Raw genomic sequence first — 27,690 nt, 5'->3', positions numbered from 1 at the left:
TTCTTTTAAGTCGAAAATCGCGTCAGCCCTTTTTGCACCGAACCCTTTAATTGTTGTAAGTTACATCATCCAATAAATGTCTTTATTTTTTTCTTCAGGACAAAGAGCTCAATCGTCGTACATGCTGTTTACTCTTGATGTGCAGATCACAGATATGCAGTCAGTTAAGTACTGGACAAACTTTATTCAGTTCTGTATTATCACAGCGAAACTTGTTTATTTAACAACAAAATTAATAATCATTTTAATTAGTAAATATATTTCCATTATTTCTGAGAGTGCTCAGGTTTAACATTTTGTTTTCTAAAATTGATTAACTAGTAAGGAAGCAGCAATAACATGAAAGCAAATTTTTAATCCAGGGTATTATGATTCCACCAAAGTCTCGTCTAGTGTTTATTAATCTATGTCTGAACCTAATAATATTATTGTCCTACATCAAAATTGATCATAAAGTAAAAATACTGTTTAGAATTTTGACTGTCTACATGCGCTGAATGGATCTTGGACTTTGTACAAGAGATGGGTGTAAGAGTTGACCTGATAAGGGGTTAGCTCCACCCGTAAATCTCTTTCGAGTTACTTGATCTGTGAAGCAGAAACTGGTTCTACATCAAAACTGATCAAAATTAGAATATGTTTGGAATTTAGACTGTCTGCATGTGCTGAATGGATCTTGGACTTTGTACAAGAGATGGGTGTAAGAGCTGACCTGATAAGGGGTTAGCTCCACCCGTAAATCTCTTCCTGAGTTTCATGATCTGTGAAGCAAAAACTGGTCCTACATCAAAACTGATCAAAATTAGAATATGTTTGGAATTTAGACTGTCTGCATGTGCTGAATGGATCTTGAACTTTGTACAAGAGATGGGTGTAAGGGCTGGCCCACAAGGGAGCTGGCTCCACCCTACAACATCTCTTCATGAGTTACTTGATCTGCAAAGCAAAGACTGGTTCTACATCAAAATTGAGGGAAGCCGAAAATTGTTAATTAATTTGGTATTTGGAATTTGAATGAATGATGATCCACTATATTATTTTAAATTACACAAAATTAATTTCCCCATCAATTTGCATGTCACTTTGAGCAAAGACTGATTTAGAATCAAATTTGCCAATAATTGAAACTTGCGGTCTTTCAGGACCTGGTCTGACCAAATTGAAGACATTCTCAAAGTATTTATATTTTTTTGTCTTTTACAGGTGAAACCATTGCAGCTGTTCAACAGGATGATCTTCAACTATTGCCAGGAAACAGGCAGGGTTGGAAATTAGCGCTCGCCCGCTCGCCCAGGCGAGTGTGAAAACAGTCGGGCGAGTACAAATCACGGATCACTCGCCCGGTTTGGCGAGTACGATTGTCATATCCAGAATATATTATTCAGAATAAGCGAAACTTTTACTTCCCACTTTAAAATAATCTACACTGTCCACAAGCCGATAGCTTGCCAACATTTTGCAATCTCAAACAAAGCTGTGATCGCGTTCGTAAAATGTCTTCCGTTTGGGGCATGTTACATGACGGACGTACTTGTACAAAGTAATACCTCTGGTCAAAAATTCACTGGCTTATCCATCGAGCCGCGAAACGCAGCAAGATGGCCATTTCTCGCCTCTTTTCCTGTACAATTCGCTTGCAAACAACAAGAATTTGGAAATACGTTTCAAATAAAACTGCGTTTCAACTTTTAAAGTAAGTGTGCTCATGTTTTATTGTGTAGTAAGGTCTATATTTGGCAATTTTTCATTGAAGAAATAGATTGCAGTCTGTTTTGCGATCGACCACCAAAGTGGCACAGTGAGTATCAAAACGTGATTAAAAGTTGAAGTTGTATATTTTATTATTCGTAGGGGGAGGGGGGGGCCTAAATTTTTCTTTTTTAATGGAAGAAGACTGGGCGAGTGAAAATTGATCTGGGCGAGTGAAATTTGAAGGTCACTCGCCCGGATGGCGAGTGCTCCAAAATTTTAGTTTCCAACCCTGAACAGGTGAGCTCCCTTTCTTTTTTTTAAAAAGCCTGTGAGTGCAGGCGGATCTACCTTTGCTGTGGAAAATATTCAATATTTTATAGTGGTGTGAAATAATTGAGATATTCGTCTGCATACGCAAGCCTACATACCCTTTAGCTCCCAGGGTCATTCCCGTGTGTATGCTTCACTTCTCTCTTAGGGGTGTAAGATTTAAAATGTATGTCTGAGCAAACTAGACAGAATTGAAAAAAATGTCGAAAGAAGGGGGCTGGCCGATCCCCACCATGTTGCATAGTGTAGCCCTACCCAACTTGTAACCATGGTAACATTTTTTAGTTGATTCCCCCCCCCTCCCAAAAAAAAAAAAAAAAACTGCCCAAGTGGCATGACAAAAGTTGTGATTTCGCACAATTAGCAGTGTGTATTGCTAAATATATTCAACCAACAGATTTAGTTTCACATCAACATTACACTTGTCCTTTGATAAATGTTTCTTATTTCGCTAAGATAAACATGAATAAAAAACAAGAAATTTCACCGAAAAGTTTTTGAGTTATGTGCCTCAAAAGGTCCAAAATAGGTATCTTTGACCTCAAATGACGTTGCCATGACAATGAATTTTGGTGTCCCAATGACCTCAATTTGTTCATTTGTAAAATCTTGCACAAGTTTGTCTTAAAATATTTCCCTAAACATTGTTGGTATAGCTGCAATAGAACACCAAAGATGGCCATGTCTAATTCTGACTAAACTATTACGAGCCACCTTAAATGCATACAGCGATACTGGAACAAATGTATAGGAAAAAATGTAATGGATTTAATAGTATAGGATTTAATGGAGCCCAAGCCAATTGTAGAATTCAATGCAGTTTAGAAATCTTACTGACAAACGGTTACGACAATTAGATCTTTACAAGAGTGCGCGTGCCATTACAATCATGGTCTGTCCTCTTAGAATTTCATACATCATTTACAATCTACATGCATGCTGCTAAAGTTGACCTAAAATCACAACTTATGTCATGCCACTTGGTCCTCTCCTTTGGTTTGGGGGGCTGGGGATGGTATGTTCTCGAAAACAATACTGAAGCCGTCCCCCTTCTGACCTCTCAGCTGGTCGGAAGTCAGGGGCGCAGTGCAAGACAGGGCTAGTTGGCGAGAGACAGTTACAGCCTTATGCGCCCCATGGCGCGAAGGGAACTAACTAACTTCTTCTGACCTCTGCCTGGTTTCCTCATATAGGGACTTTAGTGCAATGCGGACTCATTTTAGGCTGTTCACTGATGACAAAACTCTATTACCGTAAAAATTAATGATCTAGTTTATGCCCTGGACATCTATTAAAGGAGAAGTTCACGTTTATACAAAGATATGTTATTCACCAAAATTTCAGCCTCCAACGTGCACTATTACCCTATAAAATCTTTCTTAAAACTCGACAACTGAACGCCGCCATCTTGGAGCTGGTAATGTATGCGTGACGTCAAAGAGCTCAACCTGAAGTTTGGCGGGAAAATTTAAATAGTCGAAACTCCTTGTTTTTTTTCGTAGTGGCTTTTGTATGACAAAATGCCGTTTGTGCATTTCCATTTTGCTCAAACAGAGCTCAAAGAAATACAGAAAACAAGGAGTTTCAACTTTTAAAATTTCCCGCCAAACTTCAGGCTGAGCTCTTTGACGTCACGCATACATTACCAGCTCCAAGATGGCGGCGTTCAGTTGTCAAATTTTGGTAAAGAATTCTTAGGGTTATAGCACACGTTGGATGCTGAAATTTTGGTGAATAACATATCTTTGTATAAACTTTTTATTTGCGTAAAGAAAATAAATGGCCATTCTGGAGTGAACTTCTCCTTTAAATATTTGGGGTCCTAGGGGAGGCATTAAATAGATATGAGGCTTTTATTAGAGAGTCCTGAGCGTTTATTTCACTTCAACAGCAAGAACAACAACAGAACAATATTGAATAAGAATGCGTTGTTTGCTAGTGGAGTAAGACACAAAACTGAGGGTTTGTGAGTAGGAGACTAATCTACTGGTAATCTGCGCTAATGCAAAGCCTACAAATGTCGTTTCTAGTTCGATATTGACGTTATTTCGATATTTTTCAGATGAAACCATTGCAGATGTACAATGGGATGATCTTCCACTTTGCTAGTAAACAGGTGAGTTCTTTTTCCATTCCTTAGAAGTCTGCAAACACAGCTGGATTTCTGGCTGTTGTTACACTCTGTTGAAAACATGCATTTTGTCAACAACAAAGACGATCAACCAAAACATTTTACCGTGGTTACTAGTTGGGTTAGGCCTGCACGCAACAAACAAATAATTGGACACCCACGTGATCGTGCGCCGATTACGCGACAAATAGGCGCGCGCAAAACGAATCAAAATCGAGAATTTTGTTATAGATACGAATATGGTGGTAATCAGCCGACCTCTGCCTGCTTTACTTACATGTAGTAGGCAGGGACTTTTGAGGATTTTTGACTCGGTATGTTCATGACAAAACTTCAATATTGGTACCAGTTTAGGTCTTGTTTGGGATTGCACGTGACCAAATGATGAAAAGTATACAAAGCATGAAAAGTGGTTTCTCTTAGCGATCAACATAGCTCTTACTACGCCCAAATTGCCCTGCTTATGGGTTTCCATTCCAATTTTCCATGGCACACCCGTTTTCCCTCTTATTTGGGAGTTTCCCCATGCACACATTTGAACTGCGCCTCTCATATTGGGTTTAGACACAGTTCTCAGGATCTGAATATTTGATATTCTTAAGGACGTTCGCGCGAAAATCTTCTATCATTGAGATTTTTTTTAAACTCTCACTACTGCTAGTTTATGAATTATGAGTTACTCATGTCATAAATGTAAAAAAAAAAATGGGGGTCACCGTTTTCATTTCCGAGATACAATATCTAAAAGAAGCTTCAATTCTGCCCATTTTTTTTTAAATCGCTATAAGGTCTTACGTATGTTTTTCAACAAATTTCAAAAGGTGCAAATTACCCCCCATCAAAGTCTTTCCTTCGCCGATTTTTTTTCGCCCGTATCACGGACTTTGCCCCGCCCCCCACTAACTGCGCCTGGGTCTCCAAGGATGATCATACCCGAGAATTGATATTGTTTGTCAATCGTCTTCACATCAGACTGATGCCCTCTAAGCAAATATTTTTTTCCAGCACTCCGGCGACCACTGTCGAACTATTAATACAGCAGCTTGTCAACTGACTGCCTCCTGACCTGTTTGTTTGGTTTGTTACTGACTGTAAGTTCTCGTCTATTTCAGATGACAACGTGGTCGACGCCATCTTAGCGGAAACTGGGCACAACTTCCGGAATTTCTAAACTCTCTCAAACTAAGAAGAAAGGAAACTATCAGAGTTCATGGAATGACCAATGTAAGTTTAAATTGATACTTTCTAACATATATCATGAAGATAACATGTACTTTTCGCTCGCCGAAGAATGAATATAAAAAATAAAAGACGGCCGATGTTTTTGAACTTTGCTACGTAAAAATTATAACGAAAATCTAATATACCGGCATCAAGCGAGTTCATTTTTTCTGGGAGAAGCCAGTTTAGGTCTTTCAAGTCGTGCTTTTGGTTTAACGTATTATATTGATTTATTCGTCACCAATTTTTTCTTAGTAAAGAAGATGATCGGATTAAGTTCTGAAAAGAGTTTGTAAACAAAATTCATCCAAGCATGATATTTTTTTATATAAAAGTAAAAAAAGGAACATGTTATGCGCCAGAACAGAGGCTTGAACTGGTGGCTGCACGCCCCGAGATAGCACGCGAAAGGCGCGCACCAAACCACTGCGCCAACCTGTTTTGGACACTTAAAATGATAAAATTTAACTACCACGTTTCTGCGCGGTCAGCTGAAAGTACATCAAAAGTACGTACAAAAATAAGTTTATTTTTATTGTGTTAAATTCGTCAAGAGAAAATTTTATTGAACTGTCTTACAAATCTAACCATAATAGCTAAGCTTACATCGCAAGTTTAGCTAAAACTTGCTAAAACTTACATCGCAACTTTAATTAGTGGTAAAGTTGACATTGAAGTCAAGAAACAATTTTGTAAGGTTATGATATGTTTTGTTTTCGTTTAGGTATCAACAGGAACAGCGAGAAGCTTTAAAGTTTGGGATGAATTTCGAAAGGATCATTAACGCCGTCATCAAAGTTCCTCTCATTGGCATTTTTCTGTGAACGGAAGAGGCAAGCTCGAGTAAGTTTTATTGTTAGCATGTTTACTGTTGATTCGAATTTGAAATTTAAAATTTATGAGAGAAAACTTTCTTTAGCCAGATTCACATTTCATTGTCAGGTTAAGTCAATAAGCGATAAAAAATAAATTCGAGCAAAAGTCTAATTGTAACAATTTAAAAGATTTTCAGTACAAAAAGAGCGATTCTAACACAGGATTTTTTCTAACTGGACGTATTTTTGCCGTTGTGTTGCTATCTAGATTCGTCCCATTTTTTTTTCTTGAAGATGATCGGATTTGGTATCCTAAAAAAGTTTGAAAATAAAATTTAACCGTATGGCGAATTTATTTATTTTTTTCATAAAAGTAAAAAAGAACTTTTAATACGCCAGGACAGAGGCTTGAACTTGTGCTTGCAAGTCCCGAGTTTTACGCGGGACAGGCGCGCACCAAACCATTGCGCCATCCGGTTTTGGACATTTAAATTTGATGAAAATTCAGCTTAAGTCGCATACGGTCAGCCGGTCAGCCGGTCAGCCGACATCGACAGTGCGTTCAAAAATTTGTTTTTCTTTTACGTGTTTGTGTTTGAAATTTTATTTATCTCGGGACATTTTATTGAATATATATAACTTGATTTATGAAGCCCAGCTTGGAAGCGTCTATTAGGTTTGGGAAAAAGCAAAAATATAAATACATGTAGTAATTTAAATTGATACCCTTTTCATGTGTAAACACAACCTTCTTCTATAAATCCAATCGTTTTTGTTGCGCTTTCCAAAGTTTATTGCGTCTCAGTAAAATTGAAATGAAATGATGTGTTTACGTCTGCTTGTTAATAGCGCAATTTGCATCTTATATTCTCACCTTCGAAATTAAACTTGCATACCAAATAATAAATGGCGTCTAGGAAAGTTGATATTCTATTCAAGAAACAATTTGGTAAGGTAATGATATGTTTTGTTTCGTTTAGGTATCAACAGGAACAGCGAGCAGCTTAAAAGTTTTCGAGAGGATTACAAACGCCGTCATCAAAGTTCTTTCACGGGCATTTTTCCGTGAACGTATGGACCAAGTAAGTATTATTTATTTAAACATTTTCAGTGCAAAAATACATCGACAAACTTGAACGAAGCTTTTCCACCTTCGGTTTAGAATCAAACAGGATTTTTATGTGTGCCGTTGTTTAGGTGAGGGTTATTTGGTTGTATCGTTTTTGAGTAAAAAATTTTCTAAGTCTTTTTGAGTTCTCATCCTTGCGGTACAACTTTGTACATACGCATGCGCGTCTTGCATGATAGTTTTAAGTCAAATGTTTCTTATGTCTTTTCGTTCTATTTCTCTTTCAGATGCCTTGCAAACGACAGTACTAGTGATTGAGAGACGTCCAAAGTAAAATATCACCCTTGGAAAAAAATGAAAAAATTGGGGGTACAATCCCAAACCTCCCCGCCAGCCACCACTAACTACCATTTCTTTTATACTTATAGCGAGAGTTTGGCGTTCTCATCCTTGTGGTACAACTTTGTACACACGCATGCGCATTTCGTACCATTTTTTAAGTAAAATTTTTCTAAGTCTTTTTGAGTTCTCATCTTTGTGGTATGACTGTCTACAAACGCATGCGCATCTAGTATCATATTTTGAGTCAAGTTTTTTTCTAAGTCTTTTGGCGGGAAACGCTTGTATGTGCAATGCTCAAACATTATATATCTCTTTTTCAGATGCCTTGAAAATGACCAGTTTGAAAAACGGCCAAAGCAAAATATCAACCTTGAAAGTAAGATAAAAAGTGTAGGTACAATACACCACCTCCCCACCAACCACCACTAACTAGCATTTGTTTTATACTTATAGCGAGAGTTTGGCGTACTCATCCTTGTGGTACAGTGTACTCTAATGAGCATGCGTCGTGCACGAGTATTTCGTTCTTGTATGAAGTGAGGTGCACTGTACGTCGTAACTGTAAGTAGCTTTACTTCCAGTCATGACGTACAGTACATCTCACTTCTTACAAATACGACATACTCGTACAGGACGCATGCAAATTAGAGTTCACTATACCGCAAAGATGCTAACAGCAAACTGTGGCTGAAAGTATATTAGAAATGCTACTTACTGATGGCTGGCTGGCTGGTTTCTACCTCCACTTTATTTTTCTTCCAAGATTGATATCTCGCTTTTCTGTGACTCGCCACTTCAAAGGCACCTGCAAAAAAATCTAGGAAAGATAATGATGTTACAACAACTCTGTACAGAAACAAAGCAATTTATTCTGTAATATTACCTTAATACAGACAAATCAATAAAACAATGTCACATTAATACAACAGTTTCAGTGTAAATATCTCTTGCGAACAATAAACAACACTGTAATCAATATCAGAGTCAAACAATGCAAAATTCGTACGCCTTCCTAGAAAAACCGCTTCACTCTGAAGATGACTTGATTGAATTGAATCCCTTTGTTTACAAACCTTGCGTTGTTCTACTCTGATGGCGACTACCTTGTTGTGTACCACAGAATAAAAACTATCCGGTGAAACATCTCTCTGCCTTTTGTCATAACAACACTCGGTTGCTTTTGGCCACAGCTGTAGAAAATAGAAAATTAAATATAAATACATTGATTGTGTACGCCCGAAGCCAAGAAAATATTATTCAACATAATATTGAAAAGGAGAAACTCATTTGAATTTATTTTCAACACACATTTTCACGCGTATGGTGTGTTGAACGTAAATGCAAATGAAATTTTCTTTTCAATATGATATAAATAGATAAACTAAATAAGATCATCACAAGGAAAGATAAAAAACTTACAAACTTCGCTGCTTTCCAAAAACTCGTAATAATAAAAGACATTAGGCGATGTACCACAAAATAAACCGTACAATAACAACACTGACTGGAACTTGAAGAATATAATTTGAATGCTTTGAATTTCGCGGGTTTCCCGTATAGTAAACATGTACGTTTAGTGTGAAATTGTGTCGTTTTCTTTACACGATACACAAACCAAAGTACCATACAGAGAAACGTTAAGCTTTTCTTTGCTCAATGTAGAAAAGCAAGAAAAAGAAAAATGATTGCAAAATGAAAATTTTACCCTTAGCAAGGAAAAGAATTACATTGACCCTCAAATAATTCTGTCGTCTTTCAACCTAGTTAAAATTTTAATGTCAATTTTCAATATTGTCAAAAAACGCTGGCTAAAACCTGACTTTTAAAGAACTGTGCAAATTTAGAGTGAAATTTAATGCCATCCAAAAAGATCAAAGAAGCCTAGTTTCCCAAGCCATTACTTGGGCTGGTCACGCAACTCTTCAGTCCTCTGAGGGATCGTTGCGTGACAAGTGGACTCTTCACGCAACTCTTCCTCAGAGGGATCGTTGCGTGACGAGGCCAAACAAAGGCTGCGAAGGAGACTAAACGCTGCGAATTAACCAGTTCCGCTGAAAGATTTATAGTACATTGGCCGATCGTAATCGTACTCGATTGTTGGTGTCCTAAATACACAGGCAAAGCTCTTTTAGAACGCTCACTTAATTTTTGCTTAGAGGTAAGACTAACCTGTCACTAGTGGAAATAAGAGCATAATGGCTGTCATCCGTGGTGTATGGTAAACGATCAGTCTGCGTGGAGATGGTAAACAGTTCACCAATCACTGCACTTCTTGAACGTAATGGTGTCGAACCTGAAACAGACAAGTCACAGAATTTATTAACATCCAGCTACAGTAATATTACATGCCAAAATTTGACGAAAATCGGTATTTTCACACAAGGTCCAAAAGCAAAGATAAAAGAGTGTTACTGGGGATTTTTTCAGTATAATAACCATTCATGTCCTCAGAGGCGCTAATCCTATGAGTTCACCCAAGAGAAACCCCTTATTTTCTCTTGTTCACCTATGATAACGAACACCTCCCATAAGCGGCGCAAAGATATCACCTCTGCAAATGCAACGCTACGACTTTAAAGGGGCAGTGTCACAAGAAGGCTTCTTCGTTTTGTGTAAACTATGCTAGAACGATCAACAATATAACCTGTAAAAATATAAAAAAAATGCATGAATTTATTCCCCCGGACGTCAATAATCCCTACTCAACGGTTTCTTATGTGATTTTCTTACAAGTAAGACTGGCAACTTGAAAACGTCGGCCTGGCTTTTTTATATTTTAAGGCACTTTCTTCCTACCCATCCATAGCCAGACCACTTAGATTTTCAAGAAGCACTTAATTTCCGGGTCACTGCCCCTTTAAAACCTGGTTTTCATTAGCGACACAAGCGCAAGCATGTTATGTAATTTGTGCCAAGTGAAAACGACCGTCGACATGTTTGCTTGCTCAGACGCGGGGGAATCTGGAATGAGTACTTTAATTGGACAGACTCAGCCAGACGTCGTAAATTTCCGTGTGCTTATGCGATGTTTCGTTTTCACAAAGCAAAACGCGAACACAAGCACAAGAAAAGGAAAAAATTCTTATCCTTGTGCTTGCGCGTGTGCTTATGTTTGCGTCGAGGCCGTTTTTGGGGTGTAATAAGAGCTGGTAAATATTTCCGCTCATACTTGTGTCGCTAGTAAAAAAAAAAAACAGGCTTAACCTTCCATACGCCCCAAGGGTGTCCGCTTATAGGATGCTCCACCGAGCGACCTTTAACCAGCGTCGATTTGCTCTCAAATCAGAATGGCTGGTAAAACAAAAGAAGAGGAAAAGAAACAAAAAGGCAGGAATCGTAAAGGAATGGGCGTAACCCGAGAATAAGGCCAGAGGAAACGGTACGTCCAGCTGCTCCCCCCCCCCCCCCCCCACCATCCCCAAACAAGTGACATACATGCGCCCTTGTAAGATAAATGGCAAGTAAGTAGGTGCGCCGGACTTGTTCAAGTGCATGCTGATGGTTGTCAAAAAATAATCAGTAATGTCAAACTGTTTCGGAAAGAAACGCGGAGTAACACTTTATAGTTGAATCATTCCCACTGTCGCAAAATCTGTTGAGCCACAAATGAAATGTTTACGGCAAAATTTTCTTGTGGTGCAAGCAAACAGCAAACGCGAGCTTGACTTTCATTTTGTTACCTTTTTATCGAATTGTACAAATAATAGCTCATAAAAATAGGTAAAAAAAAACTCCAGATTCACTAGAACACAAAACTATTCATTTTCGCGTACAAACGCCAAACGGCAGAAGTTGAATTTTTGCCGTCTGCGGGAAAAACAAATAATACATGTACTGCTGATCTCTCTATTATCACTCCTGGACACGTATCACACCTATTTTGAATCGAAATAAAAGGAATGTAAATTAAATGGATGCAAAAAACGATACTTCATTATATTTTTTGTATGTAATTCTATGTTTGTACTGCGTGGCGAAGTGGAGATCATTACCGCTCCGCAATCGAGGTATGTTAAGGCTCGAACCCAGCGTGGAGCCTTCCTTTTTCTTTTTTTTTTTCTTTTTGGTTGCGCCTTATTAGCTGTACGTAACCCTTTTGAGTTTTATGCCGAGGAAGGATAACAAAACAAATAATGTCTCTAAACGATTTCTTCGCCTGACCGTTTGTATAAGTTAACGTCGGCAAAGGCGAAAACGTAACGGTAGCTAAAGATTTTAGAGAAAGCACGATCATCAAAATATCTGTTGTAAAGAATTATTGCTTATAACTCGACATCAATCAAAACAAAACTCGTCGCCACTAAACCTAAGACAATCACATTAATTTTGGTACAGAATAATTTATGTCATGTAAGCAAAAACAGACAAGCTCAACAAATAACATTTTTGTTAAAAAATATGGTGGGGGGGGGGAGGTTCGGGGCAGGCAGCCCCCCCCCCCCACCCCTCCCCAGTGTCGGGAATTTCATCCATTTTTGGGGTAAAATGGTTGGTATTTGCGCAACAAGCTTAGAGAAAAAAAAATAGACCGAAATAACTGATCATTATGTCCAAACAGTATTGAAAATTTACCGAATTTTGTGATTCAAAAGTCTAAATTCCGGCCTCATTTAATTGCTTTCGTTTTCTTTCACAAATACTTTCGTAAATTACTACAATCATGTCGATTTTTTTCGAAAATCCTGCGTGACACCTCAGTTTGATTTAGTTACAATCATTTCTAAGAAAGTGAGAAATTGGCGACAGCAACCAGAAGATAGACTTTTGATTAGCTCGAGCGTTTGCGCGCCGTTGATCCAGTGTAAGGAAATGAAACAAAACTGTTACATATGCCAAGAAGCTAATGCTTTTACCCAAATGTCAAGTTCTACACCTGCATGAGTGTTTCACATGCTTTTCTATAACTTTCAAAGGGGAAAAACAAATTATGTAAATTGGCTACCCAAAAATACTTTTTGCTGAACTAAAAATGAAATTAAGTAAAATATTTCTGAAGGAAAAAATACAGTGCATTGACATCTTCGGGGAACGCCACGACATAAATAAAAAAAAATGTTTTCTCTAAGGAAGCTAGCAAGGTTTGTACACAACTATTTTAATGCACGTTTTGTTGTCCATTCTGTCCATTTTATGTACCTCTTTATTCAGCTTTCAATGCAAGTCACTTTGTTTGAGCAATGAGGTCTTTGCACCCCCTCCCCCAGGTCTGAAGGTGCCCATGAAAGGACTGTGCGCCTCTGAGGATACCCTCCCCTCGACCCCACCCCAAGGAAGCTCTTTGGAAATTCTAAAGGAGAGAAGGATTTTCAAAAGCTGCCATTTCAAAAGAAATCCAGGAAGCTAAACTGAAATTTATCAGAGGGCTGAGAAGTTCAAACCAAAAAAATCTGGATTATCACTATGTACTGAATATTTTTCTGGTAACACGTGGTTTTCAGTTTTACGTGAACTCTGAAATTCAATCCGCAACCATCTTAGCTGACGTCTCACACTTCAACCAGGTCAAAAGGTCACATCGGTCAGTTTTTATTGGTAGATTTCAATCCATTTCAAAAAATGTTTGTTTCTGTTTTTCATAGTTTGTTGGCTGTCACCATAATAATGATTGACAGCAGCAAAAAGCACAATCGTCAGTTAGATTTTGAATTTCATAGTTCGCACAACACTGAAAACTGCAATAACAACATTTAACCCAAGATGAAAACTCACCTTCTTCCTTAAGAGACAGGAAATTTGTAAATGATGGTGTTTGGTGTTCGGTTCCCTTCGGTTCTTTTCTGCTTATTCAACCATTGTCCCTGATGAGAAAAAACAGATTGGAATTGGCCACATTAGAAATATTACAGCCACATAAGAAGCAAGTTTGCAAAATTCGTTGAGGAAGACATAAATTAAAACAATGTTATGTATTTTGGATTAGATGCATGTTCCTTAGTTAGTTAATCATATCTACATGTATAACAAAATTCTCCTGCTTCCCGTCCCTTTCTGTGGTGGTACCCATCTCTTTGTCCCATATCTATTGCAAATAATTATAACGAAATGATGCAAAATTTTACTCCTTTTCTCCTGGTTTCTGCTCCCCTCGGAATCTTGCTTCCCGCCCTCTCTTCTCCTACCCACTGCCCTTTTACTCCTGGGCTCCCTCCCCCCTCTACTATCCAGGCTGGAACCCTAATTGATCAATAATAGGATTGTGTGCTTCTGATGATATCCCTACCCACCCCACCCCAAGGAAGCTCTTTGGACATTCTAAACGAGAGGAGGATTTTCAAAAGGCGTAGCCTGTGTACAGCCATCCTGCTCCGCTAAAAAAAAAAAACACGATTTTTTAACAGAGCCGGATGGCTGTACACAGGCTACAAAAGCCACCATTTCAAAATAAATCCAGAAAGCTACACAGAACTTTTTCAGAGGGCTGAAAAGTTCAAACCTAAAAAATCTGGATTATGTATATTTTCTAGTAACACATACATAATTAACAATCTTTAAACCAAGATGAATACTCACCTCCTTCCTAATGAGACAGGAAATTTGTAAATGATGGTGTTCGGTGTACAGTTTTCTTCTGTTTACTCAACCTCTGTCCCTGATGAGGATAAACAGATTGCAATTCATGAATGGCCACATTTAGAAAATAACTATTACGGCCCCAACACAAGAAGCAAGTTTGCAAAATAATTATTTGTTGAGGAACACATTAAATTGAAACAATGTTATGGTATTTATAAGTTGATTAAGAGCCTGATTACATGAGCGTGGCTGGCTCATTTTGCTGACTTGACTTTCACTCAATATGTTGTGGCTTCGGAAATCAGCTAGAAAAGTGTTTTCTGATCACAGCAAAACTAATACTTTTTTGCAGAAAGACTGAGAAAAAGCACGCTTACCAAGCTCAAATTTACAGTAAAACGGCTAGTAAATCCCTGAATAAATTCAGTGCAATTTGAAAAATGCTTACAATTGTTAACAACCACATTTAAAAATTTGCAGCATGGATTGTTATCCCATTTCTTTTGGCAGATTGAGGTGAGCACTGTCAGTAAATATTGTACAGTGTAGTACAAACTGTATGCATGGCGATCACAGATTAAGGCCGTAACTACTTTTCAAGAACATTAAACGAAACTTGCGTAGTATAATAATAATAATAATAATTATTATTAACTTCAATTTCCTTTCAAACTTTGAACCACCTTTAAATTGTCTGTTGATTTTCAGTTCTTTTGTTACAAACATAAGAAGTTGCAGCTGCAATTTTACATGCTCGTTACCTGATGCAGTTTACAACGAAAGCAGTGTTATGTGAAAATAAAGACATAATACTATAATAATAATAATAATAATAAAACCTTTATTTGAGTGTCAAAACTGAAATAGCAGTAATAAAACCACTAAATGGGGACACTATCAAATATCATTTTGTTGTTTCACAAACTTCTGCATCCCTAGGACTGAGGGATGTTTTAACTTACAGTATATTCTACATGTAAATCTTGCTGATATTGTACTGATAAAGTCACCAGTGCAAGTTGTGTATTTGTGAAGTTTCCATTTTGCTACCAAACCACTGTTTATCACTGTCAAGGAAATTATTGTGGCAGCATTTAACAGCCAAATTTTGGGTCTTCTGCAGCTATGCAGCCATTTCACTGCTCTTTTGAGCTCACTTTTTGAAGCCATTTTGTGGCGCTGCAACAGCACTGCTTGTTATAGTAATCAGGGCTGTGCTCTAAGGGCGCTCGGGCGACTACTTTTGTCTTTGAGCGACCAGATAATCTTATTTCTTTCATATAAGCTTTATGCTGGGCACCCTGGATCTCATAGGTTGGAACCTTTGTTTGGCTCCTTGTAATTTTTCTTTAAGAGCACAGCCACGAGTATGGGAAAGTAAAAATTATGGGTAAAACTGGGTCTTTTACATGTAGTATTGCAATTTTTCTTTAACATACTATATCTAAGTCTGTAATTATCACTGACACTACTATTAATGGCACCATAAAAAATAAACTCACCATGTCCATTTGAAGTCTGGTTATAATCCTCCATGTGGTTTGTCTGTCTTGGTCTGTTCTGGAATATTCGGTTCCTAAAGATAAAAAACACATGTCTTAAGTCTAAGTTTTAACACCCTGAATTAAATTTATTATCCAAGTGTTGCAGTTAAAAATTATTTTCAAGTTAAAGCGATTTTAAGTTAGACTGAAACAAGGCAGTCTGGACTAAAACTGCATGCACCCTTTGTCATGAAACATGTATTAAATTGTTTCTTGAAGTCAGTGCAGTACATTTTTAATTGTAAGTTAGAGTTATTTAATGCTTTCTCCCTATTTTTCTACTCCCATTAAATGTGAAGTGAATAAACATCATTATTTTAACGTTTCTGAAAGCTTGTGTTGCAAGGAATTATGGGGTATATACAAGGTCCTTGTACATGTAAGTTATAATCTAAAATAGGGGCTTCTTTTTACTCGTGAATGCGTAATGAACGAGTATAGTGGGGAAGTTGAGCCATCCGTCCATCCTTCCATCCATGTGTTAACATTATGCAAATTAGGTATGCTCACGGTCGCTTTCTAAATTTCTTTTCCCTCAGGTATGAATAAAAATACAGCTTTACAAAGGTATCAGTTCAAAGAAATAAGTGTAGAAAATACTTCCCCCCTGTAAATGAGAAACAATCGTTTCCCAAACGATGAAATATGGCCTTTTCTTTAATAATCGCGAATATTCGGAAACGATGACCAGTGACTTAATGTATGTGTTATTAAAAGACTGGGAAGGTTAGAGCACGGCACGATTTATTAAAGGATAATCAGTAAAAGAGTAACGAAACTCTATATAAAACAGATATGAATATAATATCCGTGGAAAAAAAAATAATAAGAAAAAAAGAATTGTAGCCACAGGGTATGAGGGTCGATCTCGGGTCACACGCTTTAGAACGCAGAGCCGTACCACTGAGCCATCGAATTTATACTAAACAATTAAATTGATGAAAAAAGTAATTCTTATACCTAAGCAACCTGTTATATGTTCACCCTCTTTAAATAAAGTTGATTATTATTGTTAATCCCTATAATGAATATTTACCATCGATACTGTACTGTTCAAAGGAACGATTCAAATATGAACGCATTCACGAGTGGGTCATAGACCTCTTTGATTAGTTTCAAAATTTAGGTACCCTTAAGCTATGATGATCACATTAAACCACTGAGAATACATGTGTTGTTCCAAATGATATCCATACCTCTCCCATGGAATGTTGTTTGGTTTCACTTATGAACATTTTCTAGAACTGCACAATAGAGTATCTGTCTGTCTGTCTGTCTCAAAACCAATAGGCAAAGTTTTGACTGTTCATCAACAGAATGCGAGAAATAAGCGACAGTCTTAGTTTAAATTGCTAAGTTAGGAATTACGCTTCAAAATTACCAAACCTAAGCTGTAACTTGTAGTGCAAATTTGAATTTTTAATCGAAATTCCAAGTTTGGCGATAGCAACTAAGCCGGTTCTACATGTAATTTATCGCAGTCTGTTGATAAGCAGTCGACCATAGGGCAATTACTTCATCCTTCTGCGAGACAGAGGTGGAATTATGACGTTTCATATGGGAAAAATGAAAACCGGAACTTGGCAACTTGCTCTGGCAAATTTGAATTGAAAGTTTCAAGTTGCGACGAGCAAACTGTCAATCAATGGTCCAATTTATTACTAGAGACGGATGATCCGTCCGGACGAACTTGCATTTTAAGTAGGCGATCATTTTTTAGATCGTCCGATAATTCGTCTGTGTATAAATACGGGCAAACAGACGGATTATCGGTCCAGACCAACTATCTTCATAATTCGTCTTGGCAGACGTTTTGTTTGAAGGGCGTGTTTTGTGTTGAAGCAGGAGCCCATAGGCTCCTGGTGGAAGTCAAGTTTCGGTCGGTCAATTTTTGGGTGGAATCGAGTATTTTGCCATGATAAGTCTTTGCAACATTGCAAAGTTCCCATCAAAAGAACATCCGGTTTGACTGTAGCAGTCTCGTTTTCTCGCTTAACTTCGTCAGTTTTGTTGAATTTTATACAGGCACGTGTAAAAGCTGAGTTGTGTAAAGTGTTGAATTGAGCTGATCTTACAGACATTCAGTTTAGGGCGGCGTTTAAGATACGTTTTCTTGCATAAGCACAAAATTAGTTAACAAGAATTATTTCTTTACTATAATATTATCAAAGCGTTGTTGTAACTCACCAGTAAAACCTTGAATGTTGACGCAGTGAGCTTCAAACATCATGCTATCAAAACCAAGTTGAGCTTCACAAAACAGAACACCCTGCTTGCCATTCTCTAGGTGCTAGGCGTAAGAACTCACAAAGGAACCATTAAAGACAGCAAAACTGCATTTCACAGTCAGTAAATGGTTGCACAGGGAGCTGGTTGTCGTACGTTTCAAAATGTCCGCCATCTTGTTTGGTACGAAGCCTCGGTGCCAGGATTCACGCGGCCATGACCGCGGCCATAACTTCCTGGTAAGGGACGGGGCGGGGAGGACGAGAGAGGGGTGAGGGGTTGGAGAGGGGTCGGTGGGGTGGGATTCCCTTCATTGGGCGCTAAATTTTTAACAAATGCAGATAAGAAAAATTCCCAGTTGATGCGACACACTTGGGCTATGTCCGAAACGTTTGTGTTGTAAACTACACAAAATGAACACTTTTACGCCAGTTTTTAATTTTTGTTTTTGTTTTATAGTACTAAATTTTTAACATACCATGTTCCCTATTTTGTTGAACGAGTAAACACATTAAAAAACGTTGTTCTGAAAAACAAATCAGACCTGAACGAGATCCAAACCCATGATCTTTAGGATACAGGTGCAGTGCTCTACCAACTGAGCTGGGAGCCGGTTCTCAAATCACGACGTCCAAAACTCGGTGTCAGCTCAAATTTCCAGTACCACATTACAGTACACAAACATGTACCCTCGATGTCCACACAAACCTGGACGTCCAAAACAAACTACATATAAACTCGACTCGACTTTCACACAAAACTCAACTGTCACCCGAAAATATATCGACTTCCAAAATCAACCCTCAACTTTCACCCAAAACTCGACTTGCACGAATTGACTTCCTCTCAAGTCGATTTTTGTGTGGAAGTTAAGTTTGTTGTAAGTCGCTTTCTTTGTAAAAGTCAAACTTTGCCTGGAAGTCTAGATTTGCGTAGTAGTCGCGTTTTGTTTGAAGGGCGTGTTTTGTGTTGAAGCAGGAGCCCATAGGCTCCTGGTGGAAGTCAAGTTTCGGTCGGTCAAGTTTTGGGTGGAATCGAGTATTTTGCCATGAAAAGTCGAGTTTTTGTTGGAATACGAGGTATGTGTGTATTGAGTGGAATTTGGAGTGGACGCCGGTCTAGTTTTTGGTTGAAGCGTGGTTTCTGGATGTCGAATTTTGTGTGGAAGAAATGTTGACCCTGTGAAAAGCAGTAAACAATGAACGATAAGACCGAATGGCATTCGGGGTAGACAGCATTGGCAAGCTGAGTAATATTCCGTTTATTAAGAATCACGTTTTTTCTTCTTTTGGAGCCTTAAGAGCGAGATTTATGCAGCCTGATGTATCATGATGCTTATTCTACTAAAAACGGCGACTTTTTTATTGATTTCCCAGCAAAAATTTGGGTCGCATCGTTCATGGTTTATGTTTTTTATGGGTCAACGTGTATACACTTTGTCGTACGAAAAAGAGAAATAAAAAAAGGCGAATAGGAACAATGAGCTTGTTATTATAAAACTTCCTTTATTCATGGGAACACATGCAACATTCTCAGGATTAAAAGAATTGAAGGAAAACGTAGTTTTACTATGCCTTTTCTAATTTTTCTTTCTTTTTTATGACAACGTTATTGCAAATGTCAGTCATCAGCCTAGTCCCTAGACCTTCTCTCTTTCTCCGTTGACCGCACGAAGGTCAGTGTGAGGAATGGCAATCTGTAAAGGGAATTTCCAGGCTCACGAATTGTGGTGGAAGGGAAAAATGAACGCATAAACAAAATAAGAAACTCTTGATCCGAAAGGAAGAGCTAACTGGCTTACTTCAGCTTTTTCGCTCTGCCGTTGATCCTAATTCGTTATTTTCATGTTTTCCTTTTTCATTTGCTTGTCCCCTACAATTGGTGAGCCTGGAACTGACTTTCAGGACAAAAGAATCACACAAGACAAAAATGTAATTTTAATTTTTTTATTATTCTATATATTATAACTTCTAAAATCAGCCAATCAGAGTGTTTTATTAGTGTATAACTGTTAGACCGGGTAAAATGCTTGTAACAGCTATTTGCCAATCGTAAAGTCGCGTAATAAATTTCTTATCGTCTGTAAGGAAACATACTAGAAAAGTTCTACGACCGATCTTCTCCCGACACAGCCATGCCCTTGGTTAAAGAAAACGTATTTTAAGGGTTAGTTTCTTTAGTGCTATAAGATCTATGTACATGTGGCTTTATTCCGACACCTTGCAGCCCTCTGTATACTCATAATTCTATTGGGAAAAAAGCGGGACTTCTAGAACAATATATGGTTTCAAATACTTGTAAATCCTACTGCATTATTTGATTAAGAAGGTTTTCTAGGAACACGGTTTCACAGAATTTTAAAATGGATCTTATTCGCTTTCTTTCTTTTACCAAGACTTTTGGTTATCAGATACAGTGTTTGGAAATGGATTCTTTTACAGTGCAAACCAGAAAACCGTGAACATTTTTTACTCTATTTGTAATATCTTAATTTCTGCAAAAAACCGTCGAATGATAGCTCAAACGGCAGGAAACATATAAAAAAGACAGAGATGAAGCCAGTAGGTTATTTTTCGTGAATAATTTGTACACTTTTTCCTCTATTTCCTTATTCAAAAAATAACGAAAGTGTTCTCGGTTTTCGTGTTCTTACTGTAAGAGTGAAACAAATTCTAGCGAAATGTTTTTACAAAGATTCCAAACTGAATGCGGAAAATACGAAGTCGAGTAATTAAACTTTACTATATATTATAAAGGATCTATTTCACGAGACGTTACCACCACTCGCGACATTGCTTTCTCCAAAAGTTAACTTATAAAACAAATGGTCCTGGCCAGATAGGAGTCTGTCCTGAAACCTAACTAGAAAGATAACAGGTCATTTCCCCTTACTATAGATAAAATTTCAAACAACGAGTAAACATTTTCTCTAAAAATAATCCACTTTTCCTTTAATCACGTCCAAACATATCGAAAAAGGGCTATTCTGAGACCGTGCCCTGACCATCATATTGTTATTCCCTATTCTACTACAAATATTTATCAACTGAGCAAATACAGCGTTTTTTTGGCGGCCATACTGGTGTCCCCAAAATGCAAAACATTTTATCGTTTGACAAGCTAATCACTTCTTAGCCTCCGCAAAAGACTCGAAAATATTCTGTTTGGTAACATTAATATGGTCGCCGTAACGTCATGGCAGGACCCATTACTAAAAACGATCGATACATATGCATTGTCTTCTGACAGAAAGAGAAGTGCTCATAGCTGTGATGAATGTTCGAAAGAGAGAAAAGTTTTGAAGTATGACTATCCACTCAAAAGATATAACGTTTTGAATTTTGGATTTTGTGCTTTTTTAGTAACAAAATGGCGGAAAATTTTAATTTCAAAACGTTATATCTTTTGAGTGGATATTTCAAAAGTGTTTTTGGCTTTAATATCCTTGTAAAAACTGAAGTTCTTTTTAATAATGTCATTATATATTCCATATTAATAAAACCAAAATTTTGGGTAAATTTCATGACGTCATTTTCCCGCCCGAAATGCCAAAATCTTGAACTCTCAAAACTTAGGATTTTAGAAAATGACGAGTTCTATCTTTGTGCAGAGTATCAGCCACATAATTGCTTTAAAACTCGGAAAGTTATTTGCACAGTGTACCTTTTGGCGTCCTCTGTGCTCACTGTGTCTAGTGAGAGCCGGGGATCATCCTCAGAGCCCGTAATCTGTAGGATGTTGGATGCTGAAGCAGTAGTGACGACAACTAAGGTATGGCTGACTGGAGGTGAAAACGACTGATAATTCTGAGAGCCCGTGTTTTGAAGTACCAAAACAGGAAAAACAGGTTTGTATGTCTGGTGACGGGGAGGATCATCCTCTGAGCCCGTAGTCTGAAGGATGTTGCATGCTGAAGCCATAGGAATAATGGACAGGCCAGTCCGGTGGCGGTGACTGATGATTCGCAGAGCCTGAAGTACTGAAGCAATTTTAAGAATGGGCAGGCCTGTCCACTGTCGGCTTGATGATCCGCAGAGCCCGTAGTCTGAAGGATGCTGGAGCAACAGGAAGAATCGGCATGCTTGTCTGATGAAAAGGAGGGTGATCCTTAGAGCCCGTAGTCTGAAGGATGTTGCATGCTGAAGCAATACTAAGAATAGGCAGGCCTGTCCGGTGGCGGGGACTGATGATCCTCAGAGCCCGTAGTCATGAGGGTGTTGGATGCTGAAGCGATAGGAAGAATCGGCAAGCCTGTCTGTTGGCGGAAAGACTGAGTATCCACACAGCTCGTAGTCTGTAGGGTGGTGGAGAAAACGAGTCTCAGAGCACATAGTCTGCTGCATGTCATATACCGCTGAATAGCTGAGCTGATAGTTGTCTGATCACGGAATGGTATTTTGCCATGCTAGTGACCCAGATGCCATAAACAGCACTGGAGTTCTAGTTGTATTGATGCTCGATGATGCTGATTAGGCGTCCAAGCTGCAAGATATAAAGTGTACTACCCAACTACACAAGTTAATTAAGATACATATTGCCAGGACATATGAGGTCATACGGAGATATACAGCCAGCGGGAAAGATGATTAAAGCTGCGTTCCTTTGAATTGCATGGAAACTATAGATTTCTTAAAAACGTGATATTTAAACATGACTATGAATGTGTTAACGATGTAATCAGGCTAACAAACGTAGCTTCCGAGAACTAGTTTATCGTACTTGAAAGCCTTAATTAAGCTAGATTGATCAAGGAGTCTAGCGGAACTCTTCGTTTAACATTTCAAAAGCTTCAAGGGCCTTCCACAATAACACTTATAATCCCCTCTAAATGGATAAACGGATCATTATGGTTCTAGCATGTAGTGTTGTCTTTCAAGATCCCTGCATAAACACATTTTGCTTCTATGAATCTCACATGTGTATTTAAACAAAAGGGGGTCAAACCTGATAAAGTACCTATAATGGTTTTCTGGCGAGACCAAGGTACAATGTCCATGCGCGAGTAGTCCCCGTCCAACTCTAGATCTCTCGGTGCAGATCTTGATGTTGCTATGGACAAACACGAGGCCCTCACAGACTCAAGCCGGGCTGTTTAGCTTCTAATGTGGTCTTTACCAATCAAAACACTGGTAGTGTGACAGGGTACGAAGCGGATTGTCCAAGAATTGTCTTTGTACTGCAATGGGCAGGATGGCAGCTGGTCGCGCCGGGAACAAGTTGTTTTTCAGTCTACGAGGGCCCGGTCATCTAGTGGCAACCTTGGTTTTTAGACAACTTTGTGATGCATTAGTACATGAAACAAAAATACCTTAAAAGAATGTCACCACTATGTGAGCCTCTCTATGGGTACCCACAGTCTTCGTTTCCTTCGCAATATTTTTAAAAATCTTCTTTTTATTTAAGCAGATCTTCGTTTTACGGATTGAAACGGTTTGATCGTTTGAGCCTTGAAATGGCTTCCTGTGGTTTCATGGCAGTGACTGTAAACCACTGTTGTCAAAATCGCAGTGAAATGTTGTCAATTGCCAAAATTCAGAAATCAGTTTATATTTTTTCTGTATTGTTTACAAGTTTTGACAGTTTTATATCTGAGTGTTAATTTGACGACCCGAATTTCGGTCAATTTTCGGTCAATATCAGATTGTTCTTCACATTCTTCGCGTCTTCGATTTCTTCGGAAATACCCATAGAGTGGCTCACTATGTCGCAAATACTTAGATACATAAAACGACTGAATCGAAAACATACTTGAATGAAAGACGTTCCTTGATTGCAAACCCGTCTTTTTAAGTCTTTTGTTCGATGGTTTGGGTACTTATGTAAGACAACATGACAGCAATGAACACCATTGCGTTTGAATGTTGATCATTCATAAACGCTTACAAACCAATTACATTTCACACTGTTGTCTTTCTAGTTTCATACACTAAACATCAATTCTCCTTAGATCAATCTCATACATTCCTTATAGTGTAAGTTCTGATAATTTCGTGGTAAATCAAGACAATTTTCTTTCAATCTATTCTCTGTGTAAAGAGTTTGGCAGTGTCTCAAGAAAAAGGTATCCGATATAGTTCATGTGCTCTTTTTAAGTTTCTCGTTTGTTAAAGTAAAGTATTAATAATTACAGTTAAACCCTGGTAACTCGAACTCTGAAGGGAAATGAAAAACAGTTTGAGTTAGCGGGGTTTTCGAGTTAACTGAGTAAAAATGACTGAAAAGTGGGTCCAAGGGAAATGTAAGTTAGTTCGAGTTAGCGGGGTTGTTCGAGTTATCCGAGTTCGAGTTACCGAGGTTCTACTGTAGATTCAACACGTATACTTACCGGCATAATACTCACAATCAAGTATCACAGGGGAAAACTCCATCCTCTATAGCCGTCAAGTGCCTAACCGCTTGTTTTTCTCGTCTTGGCTTCATCGAGGCAGCATCAAAACAACCTGAAAAGACTTAACTTCGAGACAAGTTAATAACAAAAACTTCACTCAAGTCGCTCACGTTTGCTTTCCTCAAATCCGGTTTTCTGTCTTTCAGGTCAAGTGAATTTTTTCCTGTTGAATATCTTAGCAAACGCTGACATGCAGATACAAGACATTTCTTCAAACAACGACTAAACTCCCAAATGATTTGAAATAGAAAACAGGGAAGCAAGTAAAGGGTTATATGTACAGAGCAATACTTACCAAGTCTCCTTTACCTGTGTACAAGGAAAGGTGTGTAGAGAGCGGAACACTGAGTCAGTTACAGATGGCCGCATCTATCTATACTTCAAAAAGACAAAAACAGAAAAAAACAACAAATGTAAATTAATCTGGTATAGACATTTGTGAAAACGATGTCCAGCTAGTAACGTACCTCAGTTTTAAATGACATGATGTCGTTCAAATCCAACCTGGAGAAAGCTCGAGTCTTGGTGTTAACCCTTAATATGCTAAGTCCGGATTATTCCAGGATTTAGAGGAAAGGCCATTCAACCACTTATGACGTCACCAATTTACACGTCAGCAGATTTTTGTGACGTGCAACTTATAGAGTTTGGATAGATCTTTCCACAGGAGTGTCCGTCTTGACTATTGACTGAATTCTGACAGAGCTAATCGAAAAAAACGTGATCAGTTTTTGGTGTAAAATTGGTGCTAAAACAGGCCAATATACCCGCACTTGATCATGGTCTCCTTTCCAGGGTTTTCCATTGATTAAGATCAAAACTTTTCAGGCCAGTAGAATGGGTGCACAGAGTAAAAGATAGAGAGAATAAGAAAGTAGAGAAAAACGAAAAGGAAAGGAGCAAGGAAAAAAAAATCGGAACGGTTGAGCAAAAAAACAAGAAAAGTCCAAATTTTGGCTTATGCGCATGCGCCAAGTAAAATGTTGTACATTTTTACATGGAAATTGCATCAAAAACCTACTGCAGTGTCAGAAAGTGCATTTCTAGCAAAGTTTAGAGAAATTTAGGACCGTAGAGCCAAGAAAATCGATCAACGGTTAAAAAAAACCTGTTTTTTGGAGAAATTTCAGCATATTAAGGGTTAACTGACCGGAAAAATGGTATCTTCGTTGTTTCTTTAGCTGAAGGAACGTCAAAACGAAAAACAAAGCTGCAAGGATTCGTTTGTCCCCGAAAATGGACATATATTACACGGTAGCACGTTTTATGCCGACGAAAATGGGCGTAGCATAAGACGACGAGCTAAGAAAGTTGTCCAAGTCATTCCCGAAATCGGACGACCAAAAACTTGGCTCTAACTGAGACTGTAACTTTATTTGTCCCCGAAAGTGGACATATATTGTAAGGTGCCACGTTTCACGCCGACGAAAGGGGCGTGGCTTGAATCCAGTAGATCGGGCAACTGAAGTTGACAAATGTGTCCGAGTCATCCCCGAAATCGGACGACATTAAACAAGGTTTTGAGAACTGGTTTTTCCCTCGAAAAATGGACATATGTTGTAAGGAACCACGTTTTACGCCGAGGAAAATGAACGTGGCTGAAATCCAGTAGACGCGAAAAATGACGAAATCGTCCGAATCTCTCCGAAAATCTACGATCCACCCAAACGCGAAAGTTGACGAAATCATCTGAATCTCTCCGAAAATCAACGATCGACCGAAACGCGAAAGTTGACGAAATCGTCCGAATCTCTCCGAAAAACGACGATCTAAACCCCGGAAAAAGCTGTTCGGAAACAACTGATGCCAATCCCTACGTCGTCGAAAATCGACGCCAGGAAAAAAAAATTATTCAGACAAAAAACCTTTCAGCGTTAAACATTTTTTTGCATTCCTTACCACCATCAAAAAATGAAAAGGAGCGATTCTGAGAAAAAGCCAGTCGGCGAGAGAACAAGTCAAACGAGATTGCGAGCCAGTTGTGCATGTGCAAATCTGTAAAATAAAAAGCATTAGAATTATTGGTCTACAGTATGTAAAACAAAGTGACACAAAAGTAATTAGTTTTTCAGTTTATTCTTTATTGAACATACTACTAAATATATATAATTATACATTGTACAGATATTCGGTTCTTACAACATGCTTTTGAACCTGATAGGCGTCATGAAGTACCATTCGTGTTAACTATTAAAGACACTTCGTTGTAGGTTTTTTAAAATTCGTTGTACCCGCAAACGAAACACTCTTTACACACCGGCGAAAAATGGCGTATTTAGATCCCGGCCTAATAACGCGAATTTGACGAAATGAAACTCGATCGAGTCATCCGCGAAAATGGACGACCACACATTGCCAGCTGAGATATTTAAAAAATTATTGTCGAAATATCACGTTTTGAACACTGGAAAATGTTTTTTCCCCCCCGGACGCGCAAATGGACGTCCCCGAAAATAGACGCTGAGCCACGCTCGGCATAAACTGCTGTAATCAGCAACCCATGCAGTCCTTATCGCTATCATAAAATCACGAAAGGCGATTTCGAAAAAGTGAAGGTACCAGGAAGAGAAAGCTGAAATAAAAATGCAATTGTGACAGCGCTGCGTGCAATTCCCTGAAAATGAAAAGCGTTAGAATTATTTTTAGCTATTTACAGTTTTCAGAACAAAGTAACACAAAATACGACTAAACAAGCTTTTTGTGCAACAGATATTTTTATTTTCAAGTCAGGTGCACCAAGATTTACATACAAATATTATTTTAATCCTTTTAATATACTTTTAACCTGATAGACGGAATTAAAATTCGCTTTGCCCCGAAAATTGACGATTTAGGTTGTTACTCAGGACAATTACCAGTTGTATTTTTAAACGCGTTGTAAAAGACTGCAACGCTTTCAGTAGATACGATTTTAAAGACACGAAGACGTCCCCGAAATTGGACAAGTGAAAGCAACGCCAAACGAAAAACTGGATTGGGAAAATTCTTTTGTTCCCGAAAATGAACATGTATTGTACGGTACAACGTATTTTGCCCACGAAAATGGGCGTAGCTAGAAACCAGCGGACGCCGGCGAAATTTCACGAATTTGTCCGAGTCATCCCCGAAAACGGACGACCTGAACACTCGAACAAGTTCTTCAGATTCAATTGAAGCCAGTGACTACGTAAGTCCCCGAAAATGGACGCTAGAAAAAAATAACTGAGACCAGGAACCTTTCAGTGTTAAATATGTTGCAGTTCATACCAGCATCATAAAATTCCAAAGAGCGATCAGTTTCTAAGAGAAGAAAGTAGTTGGCGAGAGAAGGAGTAAAACGAGATTGCGAGTCGGTTGTGCGCAAATCTGTAGAAATAAGATGCGTTAGTTGACATTTATTAGTTGACATTATTTAAAACAAAGTGACACAAAAGTAAACA

At 38.3% G+C, this 27,690-nt stretch overlaps 3 long non-coding RNA genes across 11 annotated transcripts in view; 1 reads left to right on the top strand and 2 right to left on the bottom strand.

Moving 5' to 3' along the window:
* The window catches only part of LOC144639351 (uncharacterized), a 90,972-nt gene extending 82,455 nt beyond the window's left edge, over window positions 1-8,517 (top strand). For 4 of the 8 annotated variants that reach the window (XR_013568130.1, XR_013568129.1, XR_013568131.1 and 1 more), the window contains 5 exons: window positions 4,085-4,138; window positions 5,266-5,377; window positions 6,099-6,217; window positions 7,170-7,271; window positions 7,546-8,517. This is a non-coding gene — a long non-coding RNA (uncharacterized LOC144639351). Of the gene's footprint in view, window positions 1-98; window positions 1,259-4,084; window positions 4,139-5,265; window positions 5,378-6,098; window positions 6,218-7,169; window positions 7,272-7,545 lie in introns of all 8 variants that reach the window. The other 4 variants (XR_013568126.1, XR_013568132.1, XR_013568128.1 and 1 more) reach the window with 3 other exon arrangements.
* Window positions 8,518-9,819: 1,302 nt separating this feature from the next.
* Window positions 9,820-27,690, bottom strand: part of LOC144639347 (uncharacterized) — a 127,223-nt gene continuing 109,352 nt past the window's right edge. Inside the window, exons 4-5 of the long non-coding RNA XR_013568119.1 lie at window positions 13,310-13,398; window positions 9,820-9,893 (exon numbers count right to left, since the gene is read on the bottom strand). This is a non-coding gene — a long non-coding RNA (uncharacterized LOC144639347). The remainder of the gene's footprint in view (window positions 9,894-13,309; window positions 13,399-27,690) is intronic.
* On the bottom strand, window positions 22,840-27,011 carry LOC144639358 (uncharacterized). Of its 2 annotated transcripts, none has more exons than XR_013568141.1 (2): window positions 24,739-27,011; window positions 22,840-24,649 (listed from the first exon to the last, which is right to left on the bottom strand). It is a non-coding gene; the product is annotated as an uncharacterized LOC144639358 (long non-coding RNA). The 2 variants fall into 2 exon arrangements; XR_013568142.1 differs by having other exon boundaries at window positions 22,840-24,644.

Source organism: Oculina patagonica, chromosome 14, assembly GCF_052425735.1.
Source record: "Oculina patagonica isolate OP01 chromosome 14, crgOcupat, whole genome shotgun sequence".
In the NCBI taxonomy this organism is placed as follows: domain Eukaryota; kingdom Metazoa; phylum Cnidaria; class Anthozoa; order Scleractinia; family Oculinidae; genus Oculina; species Oculina patagonica.
This window is presented reverse-complemented; position numbering and strand designations above follow the sequence as displayed.